Source organism: Falco cherrug, chromosome Z, assembly GCF_023634085.1.
Source record: "Falco cherrug isolate bFalChe1 chromosome Z, bFalChe1.pri, whole genome shotgun sequence".
NCBI lineage: Eukaryota > Metazoa > Chordata > Aves > Falconiformes > Falconidae > Falco > Falco cherrug.
Genome location: NC_073720.1, coordinates 83,172,632 through 83,195,365, shown reverse-complemented (window position 1 = coordinate 83,195,365; position 22,734 = coordinate 83,172,632). Strand labels below are relative to the sequence as shown.

General features: G+C 41.3%; 1 protein-coding gene across 1 annotated transcript in view; it reads right to left on the bottom strand.

Moving 5' to 3' along the window:
- The window catches only part of HAPLN1 (hyaluronan and proteoglycan link protein 1), a 65,644-nt gene extending 50,156 nt beyond the window's left edge, over positions 1 to 15,488 (bottom strand). The window contains exon 1 of the mRNA XM_027813113.2: positions 15,213 to 15,488. The gene's annotated coding sequence lies outside the window, so the exon portion shown is untranslated. The remainder of the gene's footprint in view (positions 1 to 15,212) is intronic.
- Between the last annotated feature and the right edge of the window lie 7,246 nt (positions 15,489 to 22,734).

Genomic DNA, 22,734 nt, shown 5'->3' with positions numbered 1-22,734 from the left:
TAAATAGATTAAAAAATAGTGGGTGACCTCTATTTTACAGCTGGGACGTCAAAGGCTGTAAACGCCAGATGCTATTTAAAAGCCAAGAAATTCCCTTCATTTTTACTATAAAAGGACTGGCACATATATTTTATGAAGGATTTCAAATTGGTCATAAGAAAAGAAAAAAAAAAAAAAAAGGCTTCAGCACTAGTCCCCTACTCCAAACACCTCTGTTCAAATGTCTCAAATTAGATTTTGTTGGAAAAAAGATACTGGCATACTCATAACCCGACATACTTTCCGTTATAAACTCATTTCTAGCGTAAACTCTAAACGTACAAGCTATAAATAGCACCTTGACTACAACATAGACTTTCACTGTGTGCTCTGAATTCAGAAACAATATTTGGACTTTAGCTGATTTCTTTCTTTATAATTCTTCATCACTGCTACCATTTATTTACTGTTTATTCACCTTTTAATAAAATTCTGGAAGAAACTTTTTCCATAATATTATTCAGACAGGAAAGAAAAGATGTGTTTGCAGTGAAAGGCCTCACACTTGCTGCTCAGTGAGCAATACAGTGCAGTTCCTTACTGTTCCATGGTATAACAAGCAATAAATGCCAGGAAGAAAGAACATCCAGGACCATGGTCCAGCACCTTTCAATAATATCCAACCTTGGCACAGTCCCTGCAAATTTTTGTGGGTGTTAAGTACCTCCACTTTGTCAGTCAGTTGTGATTTTATGAAAAAAAAAATTAAAAAATTAGTTTTCCTCAGAAGCCTTTTTCCCCTTCATGAAAAGTTATAACCATTTTTCACTGTCCAACTGTGTGTTCACCTCCAGCTGAAAAATCCTCCTTTCTTGTGTTTACATGGTAAGAAAATAAAAGAATAAAATCTTACTACTTAGCATTCCCTAGGACATCTAGAAATAGATCCTCTAGATGTTGTAAAACACCCAGAACAACACTAATACCTGTGGGGGAAAAAAATCTATGAAAAATGAACTAACCAAACAAAAAATCCTAAGGTAAACAAACCTTGCTAAAGTGTATGAGGGTACTTGTGACCACTAGTTTTTAATGTTTTACAAGGATAAAGAAAAAGACAAAAATATCTGTGTAGGCATAGCTTCCATTTTGCTGGCCATCAGAAAAAAAGGAAAAGTGATCTAACTTTTTGGGGTTGGCAAAACAGAGTAATCGGTGCTGTCAAAGACAAATACTGTTTGTTTTTTAGCATGCAAGAGGAGTGGTTAAACAACACTGTCTATACTTCTTGGTCACTGAAGCAAAGGTTATTAATTTCACAAGAGACATCCACTGCTTACTGTAGTGATACGCTATAAATCCAGTAAACATTTTCAGCACTGCAAGCTAGCTGAGGCAATATCCTGACCTGAAAATGTTTTCTGGCAAAGTGTTCTTTGCTCGTCTGTTACTTGAATCTCATTGTGACTGTACAGTATCTCTGAGCAGTGCACAGGAAGCAGTCCTTCCATAGACATTTCCATAGAAACTTTTGGAGTTTGTCACCATCTGCATGCATCGGCATATTTAGGGTTCTCTGCATAATGCGTGTGTACAAACAAACAAAACCCTTAAGATTTCTCTTTGCTTTGAAACCGCTAAATGTGTTCCAAAACAAGTTATTATTATTATTATTAATAATAATAATAATAAACTTACCTCCACTTCTACCAAATGACTTAATGCTAGTGGCCATCTTTGTAATGCAATTTAAGACATAGGGATGAAAAGAGATTTGTAAGAACAAAGTATTATTTTCATGATTCTGAAGAAAATGTTCCAAATGTGAGCTTGCGGCCAGCAGCTACATGTTTCCTAGCTCAGTCTGCAGTATTCTGCCTCAAAAGGTATCTCTCAGAGTGGCCCACAGCTCCTATTTGTTCAGAGAAGTAAAGGTGTCATGTCAGAAGTGTAGCAATTACTACTTAAATACATCACAATGCTTTCATGGGTAAGAGCTTTAGCAGGAATACTCAGCTAGTTTGCCTAAGTCAACTACTGCAAACAGGTGGACGGGCACATACTGCTGGGAGATAATGGGTTTAAACCTCTGGTCCTTCCACAAGCCACTTCTGCCACATTGCTATGGCACGTATCAGATCTACACACAAAGGGGACAGGATTAGACCTCACACTTCTTAAAGTATCGTTACTACTGTTTGCCTAAGTTCCTATGGGCTTTCCTGAAACTCCAAGGTCATAAATGTCCTCTCCCACATGCTAAAACCTTGAATACCCTAAATTCTCTAAAATCCCTGATATTTTCTTATGCTATAAATACTCAGCTTAAGATGTGAGCATGGTGTATAGAAACTGGTTTTAATATCAAGGTATCTTGGGAGCGTACCTTAAGAGCATGCAAAATGGTGCCCTGGCCCAGTGCTCCTTATGAAATAAATATGCACAAAATGGGCTGCACTGACTGGGCTGAATAAAAGGAAAACAGAGGAAAGTTTGACATGGGTGATGTGACATACATTTCTAATGCATTGATTAAAGTCAAGCCTCTTTGATATGTATGCTATCAAAGGTGGCTCAGGGTTGTTGCTAAGACTATTGGAAGAGACATGGTCTCACCCTGTTGTTTGCCTACCCCAGAATTAAAGAGAAAGAAGGCTGATGCTGTTTCCACTTTGGAGGGTGACTGTAACAGTGGATGCTACTGTAGCAAGAAGTTACTGCTATCCTGGAGATGGCTGCACACCTGCCTGCCAATGGGAAGCAGCGCACGAATTTCTTGTTTAGTTTTGCTTGTGTGAGCGGCTTTTGTTTTCCTTACTAAACTGCCTTTATCTCAACCCACCGGCTTTCTTGCTTCTACCCTTCCAGTTCTCTCCCCCATCCTAACCAGGCAGTGAGCAACCTGCTGGGTTGGGCCAAGCACATGGTTACACCATGACACAAGAATACCTGTATCTTCACAGCATAGCTCTGCGGAGGGGAAGCTTTATCATCCCGTTTTTATAGATGGAAGACCAAAAGACTAAGGGCTCCCAACCTATGCAAGGCCATGCAGGGATTTAAATCTGAGCAAGGAATTGAAACTATGCTTCTCAAGCAACAGTAAAATATCCTCAGAGTAAAATGCCTTAACTACTCAGTAATACTTTCTTCCCAATTGCAAGTAATACATAATTAAAAGATAACAATTAATACCTGTTATCAGAGGGCTGAATCTCTCGTTGATACTGTGTTACACTCTCTCTGCTAGTAAAGCATTCAAACAACAAGGAGTTAAGACGGCAGTAGCGATTCCCTGCAAGCCCAAGTCTCAGTCTCAGGGGCAGGGAGATACAAGCAGTAAGATGCCGGTCTTCAGCTTTTCAATAATGGTGCCTGACTTACAATCATACTAGAATTCCTGCAGCAGTGAAGTGATAAACTGTATTACAAGGACACAGCCAGCACTAACTTATCTATCCCTAATGGTGTGGTTTGTGCCTATGGGCTTTTGGCTATCCTCTACTGTAATTTTATTTCAGGAGGAAAGCAAAGGTCAGCATCATAGGCAAATCTGTTGGCTCATTCCTCACTGTCCAAGCAATACGCTATATGGAATATATCTGAAATCATTGTGAGATGAAAGATAACACTTCCAAAGGCTCTTCTAACACTGAATCAACCATGAAGTACCCATAGCTTCCTGAGTCAGTCTAGGGATGCTGATCAGTTCAGTGCCGGAGAATTACATTAAAGGTCAAAGCCAAGAGCAATTAAGGGCTGCATGACAGGAAATTGAAGAGTCAACTGGGAAACAGTGTAAATGAGCCCTGTGTTTTCTGCACATGGTCTTTCTTCGCTTCCTTCTCTAGATTCAGCTAAACACAGTTTTAAGAGACTTGTTCAACACTTGACAGCAGTCATTACCACACACAGAAGGGATAACCTTCCTCTTCACGTCTCTCTGTTCCTGTCTGAGGAAAAGCAGTATTGCAATTTTGGTATTTTTTACCCTTTCTTTCCCACTACCTTTGCCCTTCTTCCCCTTTCCTTGAACAGCATTGGGAAATGCTGCTAAACTGGAGGTTTGGCATCATTTTGTAGCATCTCATCCTTCTTTATTCTTGTGCTTTTGTATACCCAGGCAGCGAAGAGAGAACCCATAGCATAGCCCTTTTAGCTACAATCAATGACTTTTTCTCTCTTCAGTATTCTGAGTTTAGATAATACATGAGCAAATATGAATTTGACCGTAGCAAAGAAAAAGTCAGAGATTAGCTGAGGTCGGAAAAGGCCTCTGGAGATTGTCTAGTCCAACCGCTCTGCTCACAGCAGGGTCAGGCGGAGCAGGCTGCTTAGGTCCTGTTGGGTTTGGACTGTCTCCAAGAATGGAGACACTTCCACCATGTCAGGGGTAACCTGTTCCAGTGTTCAATCACACACACCCCACCCCCCCACACCCCCCAGTTTTCACTTATGTTTAAACAGAATTTCTGTTATTTCTGTGTGGGTTCGTTGCCTCTTGTTTCTGTCACTGGGTGCCACTGAGATGATAATGCCTCTTTCAGTCTCACTGAACCCAATGATACAGAGAATTGCTAAACCAAATCATGTAGTTAGGACTCCAATTTACTTCTGCAGTTCACATATTCAAGATTTCCATTGTAAGCGCAAAGGCCAAAAAGATTTTTCTTAGTGGGAGTCAAGACTTTCATCTAATATTATGACTTTAAAACTGATGACCTAATAAAACAAACCCACAAAATGTTATGAAAATGCAAGAGTAGACTGTTATGCTTTCTAGGCCACCTGCCATGCCCAGGCTTCCATGACAGAGAAATATGAACCAAATTCTCCTTGAGGTAAGCCCACACGTATTTCCTTTGTCCTTACTGAAGTCTGGGAAGAGCTTATGTACCTACAGGGAACCAGAATTGCCTTTTAATTTCTTATTTCAGATCTGCAAGATTTCCTAAAATGACAATATGCATCCTAAAAACGCGGGAATAAAAAGTTACAGCTGTTGACCAGCAGAGTGTTCAATTTGTCCTTTTGTTCTTATTTATTTACACACTGCACAGTCACTGAACTTGCAAACTTTTAATTGCAAAAGAAGAGGCGTGCTCTTGCTTCTGGTTTTCTTCCAGACTACAAAGACCATCTATAAATTTCCCTGAAGTAGACACAATGGGACTGTGACTCCATTGCCAAAAGAGCTCTTGCTCATAGATGGCATTTCTGTGGACTTAGAACACAGAAAGCCAAAATTTATTGAACCAAGATCCTGGATTTCTAATAACTTCAGGTCATAGTTTAGGGTGTATTCAAGACTGATACAAGAAATATGCTAAATTGGCTATTTGGTGTCAAAGGAACTCAAAGATGGTGTGCTTCCACATTGGAGACCCCCATCTCCCTCTCTTTAGATGTATTTGTTAGGGTGAGATCTTGCCCTCCAACATGTGGTCTCCATTATTACACTACATCTGTAAGACTTTATTTAACTTTTATGTGAGAAATTCAATATAAACTGGGCAGTTGGTACTAATATATATTTTTTTTAAAAGCATAAAACCTGTAAATCATAGTTCCATGGCAGTTTCTGGAGTAATAAAATAAAATAATAAAAAAAAAGAATCAATGAATATCATTGTCTGCAAAAGGAGGGTGGTTTTCTGAGATTACTATTTTGCATGCTGGAAGTCACAGAAATAAATATAGATTTGCTGAAACTCATAATCAGCTAGAAATAAAAAGTCACATTTCTCTAAAATAATGTCAGGAGAAGGCTGAAGTCCAAACAAACAAACTGAAGTAATTCAGTAATGGTGCAGTTCTGAACCAATGTTCCTCAGATAGAATAACAGAATCTGCATCGATCATCAAATGCACCAAAAATAAGTCACCCTCACCATATGACTTGACAGGATCTATGTCTCCTGGTCTGAAAATAAATGTTTGTGCTCTCCCTTGACACTTAACTGTTTTCCATAAATGTGGTAGCTTTAATTTTCTGATAGATGGCCATTATTCCTTGCCAATGTTCTATTCAAGTGACACCTCATAATTCTCTGCATATTTTTTGCTGTTTGATATTTCTTGAAAAACAGTGAATCTAAAGTTTCTATCAACTTGGTACCTAAAATGAATAACTTGGAGTGGTGATATGCGTAGGTGAGGATGCTTTCTTTGTCTCAGGTTTGCAGTACATGATTAAAAGTAAGTAATCTCAAGTTCCATTTACCCAAATGCTATTTGAAGCCAGACTGGACTCAAATGTATCTGCGAAGATAACATATTTGCATTACTAAATTCAAGAACAAAGATTTCTATTCATGAGCCACAACTGTGAAAACTTATTAACCTCTTCAGATTTTGTTAAATCTTCTGCTTGTTTAGATATCAACGCGTCATAATTTTCAATAGTATTTCTCCCAAGCAAAACTGTCCAATTCAGTAGAATTGTAGAAAAGTTGTCCAACAGAAAGCCAAAAGGAGTCACCACCTTTATACTTCTATCCATTTTGTCTGACATGGTATTGAAAACTGAACCAATGGGACTTTACAGGCTTTCCAGACAACCTATGTCTGAGCCTTCTCATTTTTTAGAAATCTCTTTCTCCTGTCTCTCTTCCTGGAATATGCACCCTGTACTTGTCCTTTTCTCTGCTACAGACATAGGGACCAGATGATTTTCTTTATCTTTGTAGCTCCTTTTTATGATTTAAAGACTTATGATTACACCTGTCCTTCAGTGTGTTCATCTTTAGGCTAGGCTAGGCTAGGCTACTTTTTTCAGCTGGTTCTTCCAACTCGTGCTTCCTAGAATCATGGAATGGTTTGGGTTGGAACGGACCTTAAAGAACATCTAATTCCCACCCCCCTGCCATGGTCAGGGACACCTGCCACCAGACCAGGTTGCTCCAAGCCCCATCCAGCCTGGCCTGGAACACTTCTAGGGGTGGAGCATCCACAGTTTCTCTGTGCAACCTGTTCCAATGCCTCACCACCCTCACAATTCATAATTTGTTCCTAATATCTAATCTAAATCTATCCTCTTTCATCTTCACACCATTCCCCTTTGTCCTATCGCTACACACCCTTATAAGAAGTCCTTCTCCAGCTTTCCTGTCATCCCCTTTAGGTGCTGGAATGCCACTCTGAGGTCTCCCTGGAGCCTTCTCTTCTCCAGGTTGAACAACCCCCACTCTCTCAGCCTGTCTTCACAGGAGAGGTGCTCCAGCCCTCTAATCCTCCTTGTGACCCTCCTCTGGACTCACCTCAACAGGTCCATGCCCTTGTCATTTTTATAATTTTCTTTATGACTTTTTTAGCTGGCCTATACAGCTCTCAACATGCAATACCTGGCACCAGAACAAGCTCAAATGAGAGCTTTAACCTTATCCACCTTTGTGGATTGTTTTCTTTCTGCCCCAGTTTGCCACATTCTGTTGAAAAAAAAATTTCCCCATTTTTTTCTGCCATTAGAAAAGAACATTTTAACTTTAAAGCATAGCTTCCAAAATAATTTAATCTCTTCCTATTTTGAATTTTCTAAAAAAATTAAGCTTGTTTTCTGTTCCATTATCCGAGTTACCAACAAAAATACTGAAGAGTTCCAAAGCTGGCTAGCCCTGGCAGAATCCCATTTGCTATGTGTTTCAATTTTCACAGTGAGCTATTGGTTTCCTAACCAAGTTTGAAAACACGTCACACTAGCTTTATCAAGGCAGTATCTTTCTAGCTTGTTTATGATGATGTTATACATGCCACTGTCATTCCCCCCCTCCTAGGGGGAATGCCCTACTAGATTTAAAGTTTTTCTTATTGTCTGATTTGATCAGAGTAAGGCATACATTAAAATGTAGATGCAATCAGATATGGAGGTTGCTTTGGAAAAAAATGTAATAGTTGCATGCTTGTCTTAGCCTGCTCATGGGGAAAAACACAATGAAATGCCTGGAAATTGGAAGCAACAACCCATTCACTGGCTAAAAGACCAGATGTTGGTATTAAAGAGAACCATTCAGACACACTGACAAATGTTTTATTATTCTTTTGAACTACTCTGAGAGATTTGTGGTTAAAAATTGCATTTTGTCCTGCTGGACTACCCATGACACATCATTGTTTATTTAATTGCACAGCACCTCTGGCTCCTGTGAAGACATTCTATTTCTACCTGCTCTTTTCTGCTTTTTTGTATTTTATGTTGTCAGAATGAGACCAGCATGTCACACATCTGAAGCGCAACAGTTTTTTGTCGGGCACATGGTTTACAGGCTCAAAGGAGCTGTGCTGAAAGACATAGAGCCCCTGCAGCAGCCAAGTGCTTCTGTCTGTCTCCTACTATGTGCTCCCTTATGCAGGGGGCATAAGGGACCACGTCACTTCAAACCAGCCCACGGAACAGTATCATCAGGGTGCCATAGCAGGCACCAGCCACGGGATAAATGGCTCTGAACATGGTGCCTCTTAGCCTGGCAATCAAATGTGTTGATAGCCTACTTCTTTAGCAAAAGCTAAAGCTGATCTGTTGACTTCTGTGTCTTTTCTCATTTGTAACGACACTTGAGAGAACACATCTGCAGTACAATGTGGCCAGACTATAATCTGGTTTACCAAGCCTTTTAATCAATATTTAAAAGAGTAAAAATTTAGTAGACTGGAGTTATCTTTACCAGTAATAACAGCTGAATTACCATCATCTCTATTCACTGTGCCAGCTGGGCAAAATCTGAAAAATGCCTGAGACATCAACATCTTTACCGTCTCTCATTGGTTCTTGGCTCACAAAGTTGACCATTAAGTTCCAAAGTACATCAAAACTGCATGACATGATATATGTGACCAGACACACCACCACATGCACAACCAGACAAACACACAGTCACTGCATTAATACAGTTTTTAGAATCATCTAGATTGGAAAAGACCTTTAAGATAACCGAGTCCAACCATAGTTTATTTTGGTACACCAGTGAAAACGTGTTCTAATCAAACCAATCAAAGAATAAATACAGCAACATCTGAACCAAAAACCCAAACCAAACAAAAAAGATCTGCTTGCCTGCTTGACTTGCTAATAAAAGCTGAATCAAACTTTGCACACCTATGTGAAATCTGTATTATCAAAGCTAGTAAAGAAACAAGTTACAAAGACTCAGCTAAACTTCACATTTTACTTCAGACATTTGAAATCGAGAAACACAGTTTATCTGAAAATAAAAATGTCCTCATTAATCTTTCAGGTTATGCATGAAATTAAAACCGCAGTTTCACGACTGCATATACAGAATCTCGGGTTTTAGAAAATGGGGAGCAAATTATCTCAGGCAACAAGCAGCGTGTATCAGAAGGGGGCAGCACTGTTACGGACTGCTGTGGTTGCAATACATGTACCACCGCAATTGAGTAAAAGACCCACTGCCCCTACAGTAACACTATTTTTCTCTGATGTGACTTATAAATCTCTTAGTTGGGCCCAACAGTATAATGTTTTCACAGCTATTACAAAACAGTAAAATTTGCAATGTGCTTTTCCCTTTTCTAGGCAGTATTTTTGCATCCGACTCAGGCTTGGTTTTTTTTTTTTTCTTTCTCTTGAAAATACATTCATGGGGGAAAAAAACCCCACCACACAGACATTTCAGGGCATAGCATGTATTTTCTCAAATATTAATAAATAGATGAGTAGTTACTCAGTTCCAGTTGGAGAGTTTGGGAAGTTATTTTAGCAATTAATTTTTTTTCCCTACATTAATCTAGATGACCTCCAGAAGTCCCTTCCAACCTTGACCATTCTGTGATTAACCATGTACTTCTACACAGACATTCCATAGGTGCAGGTCTTGATTCCGCTATGCTTTGTAAGTGTGCAGTTTTACTTAACACTTTATTGACATCATTGAGGTACTATGTCTATAAAGCTAAAGAGATTTGCAGGTTAGGACCTTTATGTACTGCTTTTGGATCAGCCATGTGTGGTATTATGGGTGCCATTCTGCAAAGAGCTGAATAGTTTTATTCACTGAGCCCTCTCTTGAGTTTCTATTGATTTCACTGAATTACTAATGTAAGTAAAGTTGCTTATGTATTGTTTTGTTGGATCAGAATCTCACAGTGCAGTGGTACTGTACCATGCCTTTTGTGTATATGATCTTCCAAAACGCAAGTGCCAAGCACTGATAGCCACTAACTAGTGGAAAAATGAATCAGCAGTTTTAAAACAATGGAGGGTAATAGTCTGTACACTAAAACCTACAAATCAGCAGCAGTGTGCCATTTTACACAATTGATTTTCAATCACCAGGTTCCAAAAACTACATTACACATTCTAATAGGGCATGTGAGCATATATACTTATATATTTTTATGTACACACATACATACGCATAGATGCACACAGACTGCTTCTTCTCTATGCGTATAGGCATTGTTGTAGGAAAGGAATTCTGAATGTAAAGAAACATTAGTCACAACAGATGTCAGTATGCCTCATGGTACAATGCACTAACAAGTTATTGATACACTTTAGATGATGAGTTACCAGGTACCATGACATAAGCAGTGTAAATTAACATGCACAAAAATCCCAACCAGATCCAAATGTAATACCTCCACTTGCAAAAGTGATCAAACCAAATTTGAACCACCTCTAAGTAACTTTTCCTTCTTTTTCCCCTGGTGCAATTTGGAAGATTTGTTTTCTACTACTAAGATTTCTGTCACATTTCTAATCTAACCTGTCTCCATTGCCCATATGTTCCTTGTAGGCTGCAAGCATTTAAAGTAATTTGGAGATATTATTAATGGAAAGCTGTCTCAAGATAATGGTGTTCTGCTATTAGATAAATGCCAAAATGACATTTTTTGAAGCAAGAGTCATATAACCAGGGATGTTCTTCTAGTCTCACAATTTTATATCTATTATGCCAGACAATTAATGATGTAGATTCTGCTGCAATATCTGATGTGCCCTGCTCTAGGAAACAGCAGTGACTCTCTGTGCCAGGGACACCAGTGAAAAGCTTGCAAGCCTTGCAAAGACTCTCATTAATACAGTCTGGGTCGGGCTCCATTAGCAGCTCTTGTGATGCACAGCACCAGGCCAGGCAGAGCTAAAAAGTAGCCACCTATGAAGCATAGCACCAAATTGATTGGCCCATTTGCTGGTGTGGTATTTCACCTTCCTAGACCGCCATTTGCAAACTTTGCCTGATTAATGGAAAGGCAGATTTCCTTCTCATTAAGCCACTAACTCATGCGTCGTGTTAACAACTCCTGAGAAAAGTTTTCGAAGTAGCCAGTACAGAGTACCACCGCTCTGTGACTTCTTAATGAATGTTTAAAATGTTTGCTTTCAGAGCCATTGATCATTTTCAAGACTTCCATTCTGTTGTGCTAAAAAGAAACAAAAAAAAATGTGTTTTCAAAGCTAAGTGAATGAGAAGGGCACCGAAACTGTTTGTTCTGCTAAGTGTGATGTTGCTGTTTGATTTACTGTTCAGACAGTGATGAAAATCAGGAGGAAGCAAAGCACAGGCAGCTTGACTTTGGCAAGCATTTTAACACCTCTTTGCCCAGTAGCCATTGTTGCACTTACTTGAAAACTGTGGGATCAGAACCACAGATTCAGCACTTCATTTAGGTGCCTAGGAGATGACTGCAGTGGAAGTTGCGATGATGGTGAGATTTTCAAAAACCATAGGAAGTGGCAGCATATGTGCTGATCACATAGCATAAAACCAGTCACAAAATATATCCAGATTACAGTATGCCAGCTTAAAACCTTGTTGTTTCATGGGATCCTTTAGAGCTTGCACGTGAAGATCTCCTACTGAATAAACAATCCGGTAGACCAAAAAACGATTTTCCTTTCCCTAACAAAGAGAAAGGACAGTCTAGATGTAAGTGTGTGCGAGGTCTGAGAGAGCAGGAGACAGATGACATGCATAGAAAAAGAAGATAGAGAGGATTTATGATCTTTTATTAGCCAGCTGAAATAATTTGACCCTTTCTTTGTCTGTGCCTATCATTGACAAAATATCCAGGGAAAAAACAAAACGGGGTTTAACAAAAGCACATCCTATGTGATCAAGGAGTTTTGGAAGGAGCTTTGAAATCCTTACTGCTGAAAATAGCTTCTCCTCCCACAATATTTGTACAGAAATCTCTTTACTTTTACAGTAACCGCTCAGTATGTTAGACTAAGTGTTAATTTGTAGCTATTTGTTACGGAATGATTTAACAAGTCTTTGGAAACAGATATGAGTGGCAAATCACATTAAAAGCTGAACTGATTTTTACCAGATCTAATAGGCACTTAAAACGCAGAAAGAACTTCCCCTAAAAATCTGAGGGGGAGGGTGCAGAATCTAGCTGATAGCTTTTAATGGTAGAACCGAATAAAACTAACCATTTACAGTTAAGCTGCACCTGGATTAGTTGCAGATGTTCTGAATAAAAGAAAAATCTTTTGAAAGACGTCTTGCAATGTCCACTAGGTGGCACACAGTGACCATGTTTAGGTCGTCTTGGCTCCACAAAACCTCCCATTCATACAGCAGATAAAGAACTGCATTATTAATTTATACCACTGCATCCACTCTACACCTAATATTTGTTTAGCCAGCTGCTTCCTCTAATCCTCCTTAAACACCATTGATTGAAATCCTGAGTATATTCAGCCTTTTTTTTACCCCAAAGAACATTTTGTTACCTACAAGCTACAAGCTGCCTTTTCATGTGCAGTACTGTGTACTACAGTTACTAACAGTGGAGACTGAATGTCTAATACTTCCTCACAAGCAACAGTAGCAGCTTGCCATATGAAAATAATCTTTTTCCCAAAACTTTTCATTTTCTGAGTGTTTTAAGTAATGAAATACACTGTCAGGTTTACAACGAAACAGAAATGCAAAGTATTTCAACTTCCAAGGATAGTTTAACTACCGCTTCAATGAAAAGGCAAATGAAAAGCAGAAAACATTAATTTCAGTTCTCACACTTTAATCCTTGCAATGAATTAGAAAACTTTGAATATATTTAAATTTGAGCAATTCCAAAGTCACTCTTCACTTGAAGTTCTCAAAACGCTTTTTAAAGACTGATCAATATTATTTCCAGATTTTTACTGCAGGGCAAGGAGGTTAAATGACTTGATTAAGGAAGTATTGATAACAGTTCTTTTGGCTCCAGACTGTGAGCAATAGTGGACAAAAATATTTCCTTTAGCCAATATCAGTATAAGATCAGAGAGGTTGGGGAACTGTAATAGAAGTGTTCTTCTTATCCTTTTACAAACTGTGAAAACAAGGGTGCACTGCAGTTTGCCGCAGAATCCCTCCACCCTTCTCTAAAATCTCTCCCCTTCCAGTCCCAAGCCGATGTACAACTTCAGGGATTTTTTTTTAGTAGCTGCTAGTTGTATTAACTATGCTAACTGAAAATGAAACTGAGCCCACTACTTTTATTACGAAAGGATGCTTTGCTGTGAATTACGCTGTCAGTCATGTCTCTGAAGAGGACATTGCTGTGGATAGTACTTTCCTTCATAGTGAACCAGGGTTTTTTTTCTCTTTCTTATTGAAATCTGCTTATACATTCAGGAATCTTATTAGAAAGAGAGGCCTTTTGGCACACTTTCAGTGCAGACCAGCAGTGTCTTGATTATGACATTGACTTTTTTTTTTATTACTTAACTTGAAAAAGCTGCTCTCTGCTCTCTACAAAATTATTTTTCCCATTTTGCTTTAACTGTTGTGTTCAAAAGTATCACAAATTACTATTTTTTTCTTTCTGTTCCTTTCTGCATTCTTCCTTCCTCCCTTTCCCCTTGTCACTAAATGTGAGACAGGTAAGTACACATGGGTTAGGGTTTCATATAATGAATTCAGAGCAACTCCACTTAGCTATGCTTTACAGGAGTTGAAGATCTGCCTTCATTAGATACGAAAAACCAGGGAAGCATGAGCTGTCTCTTTGCAGCACGAGAATTTGGCATTCCGTGTGACATGCCTTGGCATGAGACTGCTGACTCCTGGTTCCCTCTCCACAGGAGCCGATAATAATTTTTCTGTTTATGATACATTTCTCCACGTGCTGAAAATACTCTGTCTCTATAAAATGTTGATTGAGCGTGTGTGTATCCATAGTTACACAGCCTTACTGCATCTATGTTTCAGCTACCACATCATACATATTCCTAACAATGTTTTCCTAACAAAACAATAGGAATCCTTCCAGATTGCTTCTTTCCACATTTAGGCACTAAAACAGTCTTGCTAGCCATTAACACAAATGCATCGCTGTTAACAAACTACATGATTTTCTTGGTCACTTTGCCAGGTTCCCAGAGTCTATGTCAATTACATGACATCACACAGCAACATACATGGCAATATTTTCTGCCCCAAAAGGTCCTAGCAGTAATGAATCCCCTTTCTAATGATACACAAATCGCAATAAACCTCGAATTCAAACATGCAAAGGCTTTCCAACCCTTCCTATCTAACCCACCACACACGCAGTTCTGCCATGAAAACATTCTGGATGACATATTTATACGCATTTGACCCCAAGAAACAAACGGCCAGTAAAATGATAGTTATCATAGCCATGGACCAGCTGATGTGCAGATACACGTTCGAAATGCTGTGGCATCCTAACTTTCTTGGTGAGTGGAGATGATGCAGAAACTCATGCCAAATGTTATTCAAGCTTTCCCTGACAATAAATAGCCAAATACGACATCAGTATGTAAATTATCACATCTTAGCCAAATCTTTTTACTTCTAAATGGATGGTCAGTACTTTATGCAAAACTACTTGCAGCCCCTGAAATCATTGCGAGGTCTACTGTCCTCCTTTTCCTATGTCCTAAAAACTGCTAAAAGCATCTGACTGGATGGACAAATCCCTCAAGAAAGACAAATCCCTGTGAAATGTATAATCCCATAGGAGGAAGCCACAGAGCAGAAGTATACAACTTTTGTCTTTCAGACAGAATCTGCAGTTGCAATATGATCTCTCCTTTGGTAACACAGAGCACTTAAAAGTCAAACACATTGAAGTTAGCCGGTTTCAATCCCTCTTTCGCCCTTGCCCCCCGCCCCACCAAATTAGATAGCTTCAAAATCCCTTCAGGGTAGCCCTGGAGCTGGTGCCACAGACATTGCTTACTGGATTCCCATCCAGCTTTCAAAAAATAAAGAAGTAAAAGCCCTTCCCAAAAGTTTGATCAGTATTTTTACCTTGTGCAGAGCTCCTGAGTTGAGATGCTCTCAGAACTCTCCAGCAGTTTGAAACAGAGGACAGCGAAGTGCGGAGGAAGTTTTTGGTGCTCACCTTAAGTCAGTGTGTGCGTGTGTGTGCCTATGTCCCGAATGTCTCTTTGTGGCTCTGGGTGGCAGAGGACCCGATTCAGGGAAGAGAGAGCCACTTTCTCACCGAGAGGAAAAGAAAAGCAACACGTCATGAGTTAAGTACGCCTCCAAGATGTCTTAATTACAGCTCAACGTGCTTTCCATTCAGACCCCAGGAATGGGAGGAAAAAATAAACCCACACACGCGGTTTCTCTCTCACATGCACCCACACCCACCCGCCCCGTCACAGCACGCTGCCCTGTCCCCCCAAGTCGGTCCCTGTCCTCGCCCCTTAGGTCCAGCCCTCCGAGATCCGCACCTAAAAAAGCCTCTCACAACGCACGCAAGTCCCGAGCTAAAAACTCCACGGGGCTAAAAAAAAAAAAAAAAAAAAAAAAAGAGGAAAAAATAAAACAAGAATTTGGTAGTGTTCCTCGTGAAGGGACCGTTGAATTTAGGGATTTAGGGTGTGTGACACCCTGAGAAACATGATACTTCTGACCACTTGCCTCTGCTCGCTCCCACCCCCGCTCCTTATTTACCCCCCACCCTACCATTAACTGAGGGTGGGAACTTCGTTTCAGACAGGGAGAAAGTGATGCATGAAAGGCGGGGGATGTGTAGTGGGGTGGAAACAGCTGGACCTAACAGGATCCCGTTGTGTTTTTGTTTTACCCCAACTTCCAATTGAATTATTTATCCAGGAAACGAGCCCAGGTTCTCTTATTACACCCCAAATACAGAACACGCGTTGCTCCTGGCACTGGCATCACAAAACCCTACAGTCTGGCAACCGTTGGCCCCAAGCCTTTATGCAATTTCTAACCACCACCTCGGGTGAAAGTGCTCCTCCAGCATCAAACGTCTCTGGATTATGGTGCATTTCACATCGAGATACACAACCCCAAAGGAGTCTGCTAAACCCCATGCAATATGTGGCTTTAACCCCCTATATCCCATGCCATGAAAAGCATGCACATTAAATGTCACCTCTTACAACTGCAGACAAAAGGTGCTGCCGTTGTTGTATCTCTAAATGTGCCTGTTATTTAAAAAAAACAAGCAAAAACCAAAACCCCAAACCAAACCATCACAGAAGAAAGGAAAGAAGGGGGGAGGGGGAGGGAAAGGCTAAGCCTTGATAATGTACTACAGGTTGGCACACTGGGACCCAAATAATACTACTAGACTTGAAAGCAGGTGTAGTTGCTCTTCCTCCACTTCAAAAAAAAAAAGTAAGGCTCTTGATTCCTGATCTGCCAACAGCTGTACAAAACGTATGCATGAATCCTCAACCTGGTAATTAGACAGCACAGGTAACCCAGGCAACTTGGTTTTGCAGATTCATTTTATCCCTTTTTGCCCACGGTGTCACATCCACTGCAACTTTCCAACGTCGTTTTTCAGCCTGGACCCTGCTAAGCTTTTATCATTGCGGGTGTCAAAACTCTCAGCCCGCACCATCAAAAGAGGCTGCAGCCCATCAATCCCACTCCATCAGGAAATGCCAGAGCCTGACACATCCTGGTGCAAAAGCACATCTGAAGACACTGGCTTCACCAGTCACCAAGCAAGGGGTCAGCCACTGCTGTGTGTCATCAGCCACTTCACAGCAGACCCCACTGGGAAGGCAAAAAACCCACCCACACAACCCCAACCAGGGCTCTGCCTCGAAGTATCAGGGTGTTGGTTTGCGGTCATTATTACAAGTGAAAATAGAGAGGTGGCACGCATCGCTGCGCTGTAGGATAACGAGGTGCAGGTGGCCACCAGCGAGGCGTTTGGGGTGCCGAGGTGGCACGGGGGACGCTGGGGACCGGGTCCCCTCCGACGCCTGGCGCAGGCCCACGCCCGGCCCCAGGCAGAACGCCCCGGCGCCGGGCCGCGGCTGCCCGCACCCCTCGGGGCAGGGGTCCGCGCTGAGGGGTGTCTCAGAGAGCCGGGCGGGGTGGCCGGGGGTGCCCCGGCCTGAGGCGGGGCCGCGCCGGCCCCTCCCGCCCGAACAAAGAGACGTTTCTTCCCGGCGGCGGGTGACCGGCCCGGCCCGCCCCGCCGCCCCGCGCCTCCCGCCAGCGGCCTCCGCCGGGGAGGAAGCGGCCTCACATTTCAATAACAGAGGGGGCTTTGATGGGGCACGGCGCGAAAACACACCTCCGGCGGCGGCGGGGAGCGGGGGCCGCGGGGCGGGCCGCCTCCTTCCCGCCCGGGCCGGGCCGCCTCCTGCCCGCCCGGGCCGCGCCCCGGGGCCGTGGCGCGGAGGGATACGGCTGGGCGAAGCGGCGGCCTGAGGCGGCGCGGAGGGGGCTGCCGCCCGCGAGGGGACCCGCCGCGGCTTCTGCCCGTCCGCCTCGTCCCACCGCGGTGGGGCTGCCCGCAGCGGCCGGCGGCAGAGGCGGGCGCCGGGGATGCGCGGCCCCCCAGCCCGGCAGCCCCTCGGCGGGCCGTGAGGCGAGGCGCGGGTTCCGCAGCTCCTCCGCTCCGGGCAGCGTGGCTAAAGCCACCCGGAAGGCCCGTGCGCCGAGTTTGTCCCGCTGCCGTTATTTTTCAAGTTGCTTACTTCCCCAGCCCTTTGTTTGTTTTACTTGTAGGGGGGTTGGGGTTAGTTAGTGAGGGGTTTTTGTAGTGCACGACGACGAGCTTTATTCTTTTTTTTTCCCCTCCTTCACCCCTCTTCGGTGTAGTCATACTTTGAAAGCTGGAAAGGGTCATGCCAGCTATAGCACTGGGAGAGAGCCTGGGAAATTGAAGTGTCTGGGGAAAGCTACTGCAATTAGACAGAGCTGGCTGCCGGCTGCCAGGAGCTGATAGACTGCAGCTAATTTACACCACTGGTGCCCCGATGTAATGCCTGTGCTGTGGGGTTTATGTCAGCGAGTCTTTCAGGGGCCCTATTTTTGTTTTATGATACAGTAGTAAAGCAAAAGAAACAACAGGAATGTCCCAGAAAGAACCTGTATGGTTTTTCACTGTATTTTCCAATTACAAATCAGGTACAAGTAAAGAATGAAATGCCACAGTGTCTTAATATGAAGCCTTATAGTAGGTCTTAAAATTAATTCTGGCGCTTCATGGCATTTGAAGATTTGCTAGTAGAATGGTGTTAAATATTGATACAACATGTATTTTTATGAGTTACGGAGGCGGTGAGCTGTTCCAGTGCGGACTGTGGGCTGAGTGGGGCTGGGATGCTCTGTTTCTGTGCATCTAACAGTGTATGAAAAGAATGCAGGGTTATACAAAGCCCACAAGCAGCATGAGCGAAATACCTACTCCTTCCTGATGCTAATGGATGAGAAAGAAGGCAGGGGCATGTGGGAAGTCCGTAGCATTCCCTAGACGGGTACAAAACTAAGGTAGTCTTCTGAATCTTTGATGAAGAGATACCAGCTCAATACATACGTTTAAAAGAGATGGGAATGAAATTGAATGAACTCATAAAATTCCATTGTTTTGTTTTATTTTATGCTGTTTTTTAAACTTGGAATTACACATGCAATGCTGTATTGGATTTAGGGGCTTTACAATCGCAGCTAGATGTGTAACTGAAAGTCTAGTGCACAGTATTTACTCAGAAGCAGTCTGTGGTTGAGGAAGTTCCTAAGCTGCTGGTTGCTGGATACCAAGAAGATGTATCAGTGAAAACCTAATTTTTTTCCTTGCTGTCTTTTTCATAGTCATTTTCAGGCCACCATGACTAGAAGTTACTGAGCAAGATGCTAGGCTAGATGGATGTTACTTTGAGGCAGTATGGTTGGTTTTATGTATTAAGTTCTAGCAAAATGTTTTCATCTTGTTGAGCAAAGATGTAGATTCAAATTAAGCATAATGTTAATTATAGGCTTCACTTAAGAAGACAGTCATGATATTGCAGGAGATGGATTAAAAAAAAAAAAAGCTCTGCACATGCACAGCACAATGTGAGCTACAGTGTGCTGTCTCCAAGGTACTTGCCTGATGAGCACTCAACAAAGGTGAAAAAAAGTGATTTCATATTGTTCTGTCACATTTGGAGGCTTAATCTGCATATCTTGATAGTGATGTTTCTGTATAAATACCATAGAGGGTTTCAGAGAGATGTTCAGTTAACTCCATCTGAAGACCAGTTCCACATGCAGATCACTGCTCCGTGTGCATTCATCATCTTTGGGAAGCATAAGTAACTGCAGGATCATATCTATAGTAGTGGTGAAGCTTGTTGCATTGCCTTTCTTCCAGCATAATTTGGATTCCCCCCCCCCCCCCTCCCCCCGCCTTGTATCTGACCATGAAAGCATGCAGAATGAAAGCTGTGTGCTTAAACTGAGCCCAGATAAGATGAATGGATATTATGTATGCTATGACATAATATATTATGACAGCTAGGAGAGCTGTCACGACGGGCAACTTCATAGGCCTGCTCATTATTATTCCTAGCACCTCAGACCATGGCAACAACTCCAAAAATGAATGTTCGGTATCGTTGTACCAAAGATTTTGAATGTTCCTTTTCAATATGGCTGCAAAGAGGACCTTTTCTGCAAAAGCAAGTATTGTGATTCATGATGCTGCATTGGACCACTTTTGAAAAGACTTTGGAAGTTCACACTGGTACCACTTAATAGTGACTATTTTTCAGGATTTGAGGAGAAGCATACTGAGAAAACAACATCTAAAACATAAGCTTCCTGATAAATCAGAAGAGGAGAGGAAAAGTTTCAGGGGTTTGGTTTGGTTTGAACAGGTTTATCATTTCTTAACCTAGCTTGATTTTGGGTTGATCAGTTCTTCAGTTAGCCAGCCACTTTCAGGGCATGCAAAAAAGTCGTGTCATCCTGAAATTCTGCTTAGAAGTTTTCAAATAACCATAGTTGGTGCCTGTCTGGGGTTTTGGAGAGGGAGAGGGGGTGGCAACCATAAACGTACACAGCTAATATAAAAATCACTGTTCCTCAGTGTTGTGATCTGGTCCATTTAGGATCTGCCAAAACACCAGGTGTTAGCGAACACTGCCAGGCACATCTTCCTGCAAGAAGATTATTGTCCTATAAGAAATGTATAGTCCATTCTTCTTTTGCAACTGTTTTTTGTTCTTAGTGCTCCTTTATTTACAAACTTCTTCAAATTTCAGTATCACTCTTCTTACACATATCTTTCTAATCAGTAATGGATCTGCCAAGTGACACTGGTTCCAAAGGCAACACAGACACTACCACCTTCAGATGCTCCCTCAGTTCTGTTTACTGCCACTCATCGTGATTTTTGTTTGCAGTTATTCACTTGCCTTCCAGTTCCTGTGACAGTGATCTTCTTTTGCTAGACACTCTTAAAACCTGTGAATCACTTTCTTTAAAGAAGGATAAACAGCTAGTAGAAACTGCAGGGCTCTGGAAACTAATGCTGTGCTACAACACTCAACTAGAGTAACCTGTCAAGATTTATGTAAACTTTGTGTCCATAAAAAAAAATATGAGGTTTACCTTAGCTTTTGTCCTCAGTTCTCATTGAGTTCAAAACTAGATGTTGTGACTGTGCAGTTTTAGCATAAGAGTGATTATCTTTTGATAATATGTTCTTTTAGAGTAAGGTGTTTGGTCTTAAGCCGGAAAAGGAGAAGGCTGCTAAGGAGTCTGCTTGACAGCAAAAATTAAGCAGACTTGATCCTGCTGATGAAGAAGATGTAGGGTAGAAGGTGGCAATATGGTGAAAAATGCAGGTTATGCGCTTCCTCTGTTTGGAAAATTCAGCAGTATGGACACTATGACTCACCAGTATAAAGCTACAGAAATCTACAGGAAAAAAGGCAGCAGAACATACTAATTTTAAAACAGACCCTACATATTAATGAAATTTTTTTTACTGAAAAAAAGAAAAACCACTGAAGAAAAATACAAGCATGGGGAGAAATCAAGCAACTTCTGCAAAAAATAAAATAATGATCGAAAGGTGATATATTAAAACATTAGTTTTCCAAGCTGACTGAAAATAAAGGAAATTATTTTATGCCAGCTGAATCACCGGCTTTCCATTTGGAATTATTTATAGTCTCTCAGACTACAGTGTTTTCTCTTTCTTTTCACAAGTTAGGCTTTTTACCGTATGAAGCTGTTTTCTTCAAACTGTCAAGTTTCGATGGGACTAGGGTTTGGACATTCATAGCTGCTTAATACTCCTGGCTAGATAATCTTTTCCTCTTTACAGTATTCTCATTTCTACTGCTTAAGAAATGGAGCACCAAAAAAAGTTCATGAAAAAAATACAGATTATCTCACTTTTAACATCGCTTTCTCTGGAGATAGATGTATGGGATCTGTAAAAGGGATTTGCATGGTCTTCATTTTGCCAGATAGTATCAGGAGAATCATTTTCATATAAATACCCTTTTGACTTAGCACTTCATCACACAAACTTTACACATTTCCGTCCAGAATATTAATTGATTTTTGTCTTCTGATCTATGTTATCTTTGCCTTGGAATTTGATTTGACTTATTACAAACTTTGGCCATCTCCAGGCTTTTCTGAGAACTCTTAGTGTTAATAATGTGTCTTGCAAGTAATTGTGCTTCTTCAACACACCAGACCAGTTATGTTTTTTCTTCTTATCTTCTGTGAGCTCTATATGTTTTGTTCTTAATTATGTTTCTGTTTTCCTGGGAGACCCTGAAGATGAATTGGTGAGATGGAAATAGAGTGTGATCAAGAATCAAAGATGGCAGAAAGGAAAGGAAGATAAGAAGAAAGACTTTGTAATGTCATGTATAAGCCAAAGCAGGAATTTTTCTCCGGTTGGTATGCAAGTTAGCAAAATACTTTGCATTTACACTGTACCTCCTGCAGATCTCAAAGGTCTCACGAGTGTTCATGCATGCTCCAGAAATAAACAGGTTTTATTTCATTAGCTAGAAGAAAACCAACCCTTGAAAAATGTCTTAGGAAATGATAAGGAGAATATTGGAGGTAGTCTTTGAACTGCAAGTTCAGTAGTGGATAAGATACTTCTTAAGCTACCAACTTCAGTTGTCTTAGATGCTGTTTTTTCTGATAGCCCTTAAGATGAAAAAAATCTTCAGTTCTTGGATGCTGCTTGATTTGCTTTTACCACAGTCATTTGTTAAAAGTAGTATGTATGACTGCAATGTCCATAGACTCTCAGAAACAGTCAATGAATGTCCGCTGTGACTGTTGGAAAGTCAGTATTCTGTGTGTGTGATAAATGTATCATGCCAGAAAGATCAGAGATACTCCCCCACAGAGACTAGGTAACATTTTTTCAGTCCATACGAATGTGACTGATCTTTAGTATTTGATAGTGTGAAAGAGATGATTTCAGGCAGTGGTGGTGTTCTCAAAACTAAAACACACGGGTCCAAGGATTTTCCTACTCGCAGAAGACCATGGCAGTTGTCACTCAGTGTTGGACCAATATCAGCAA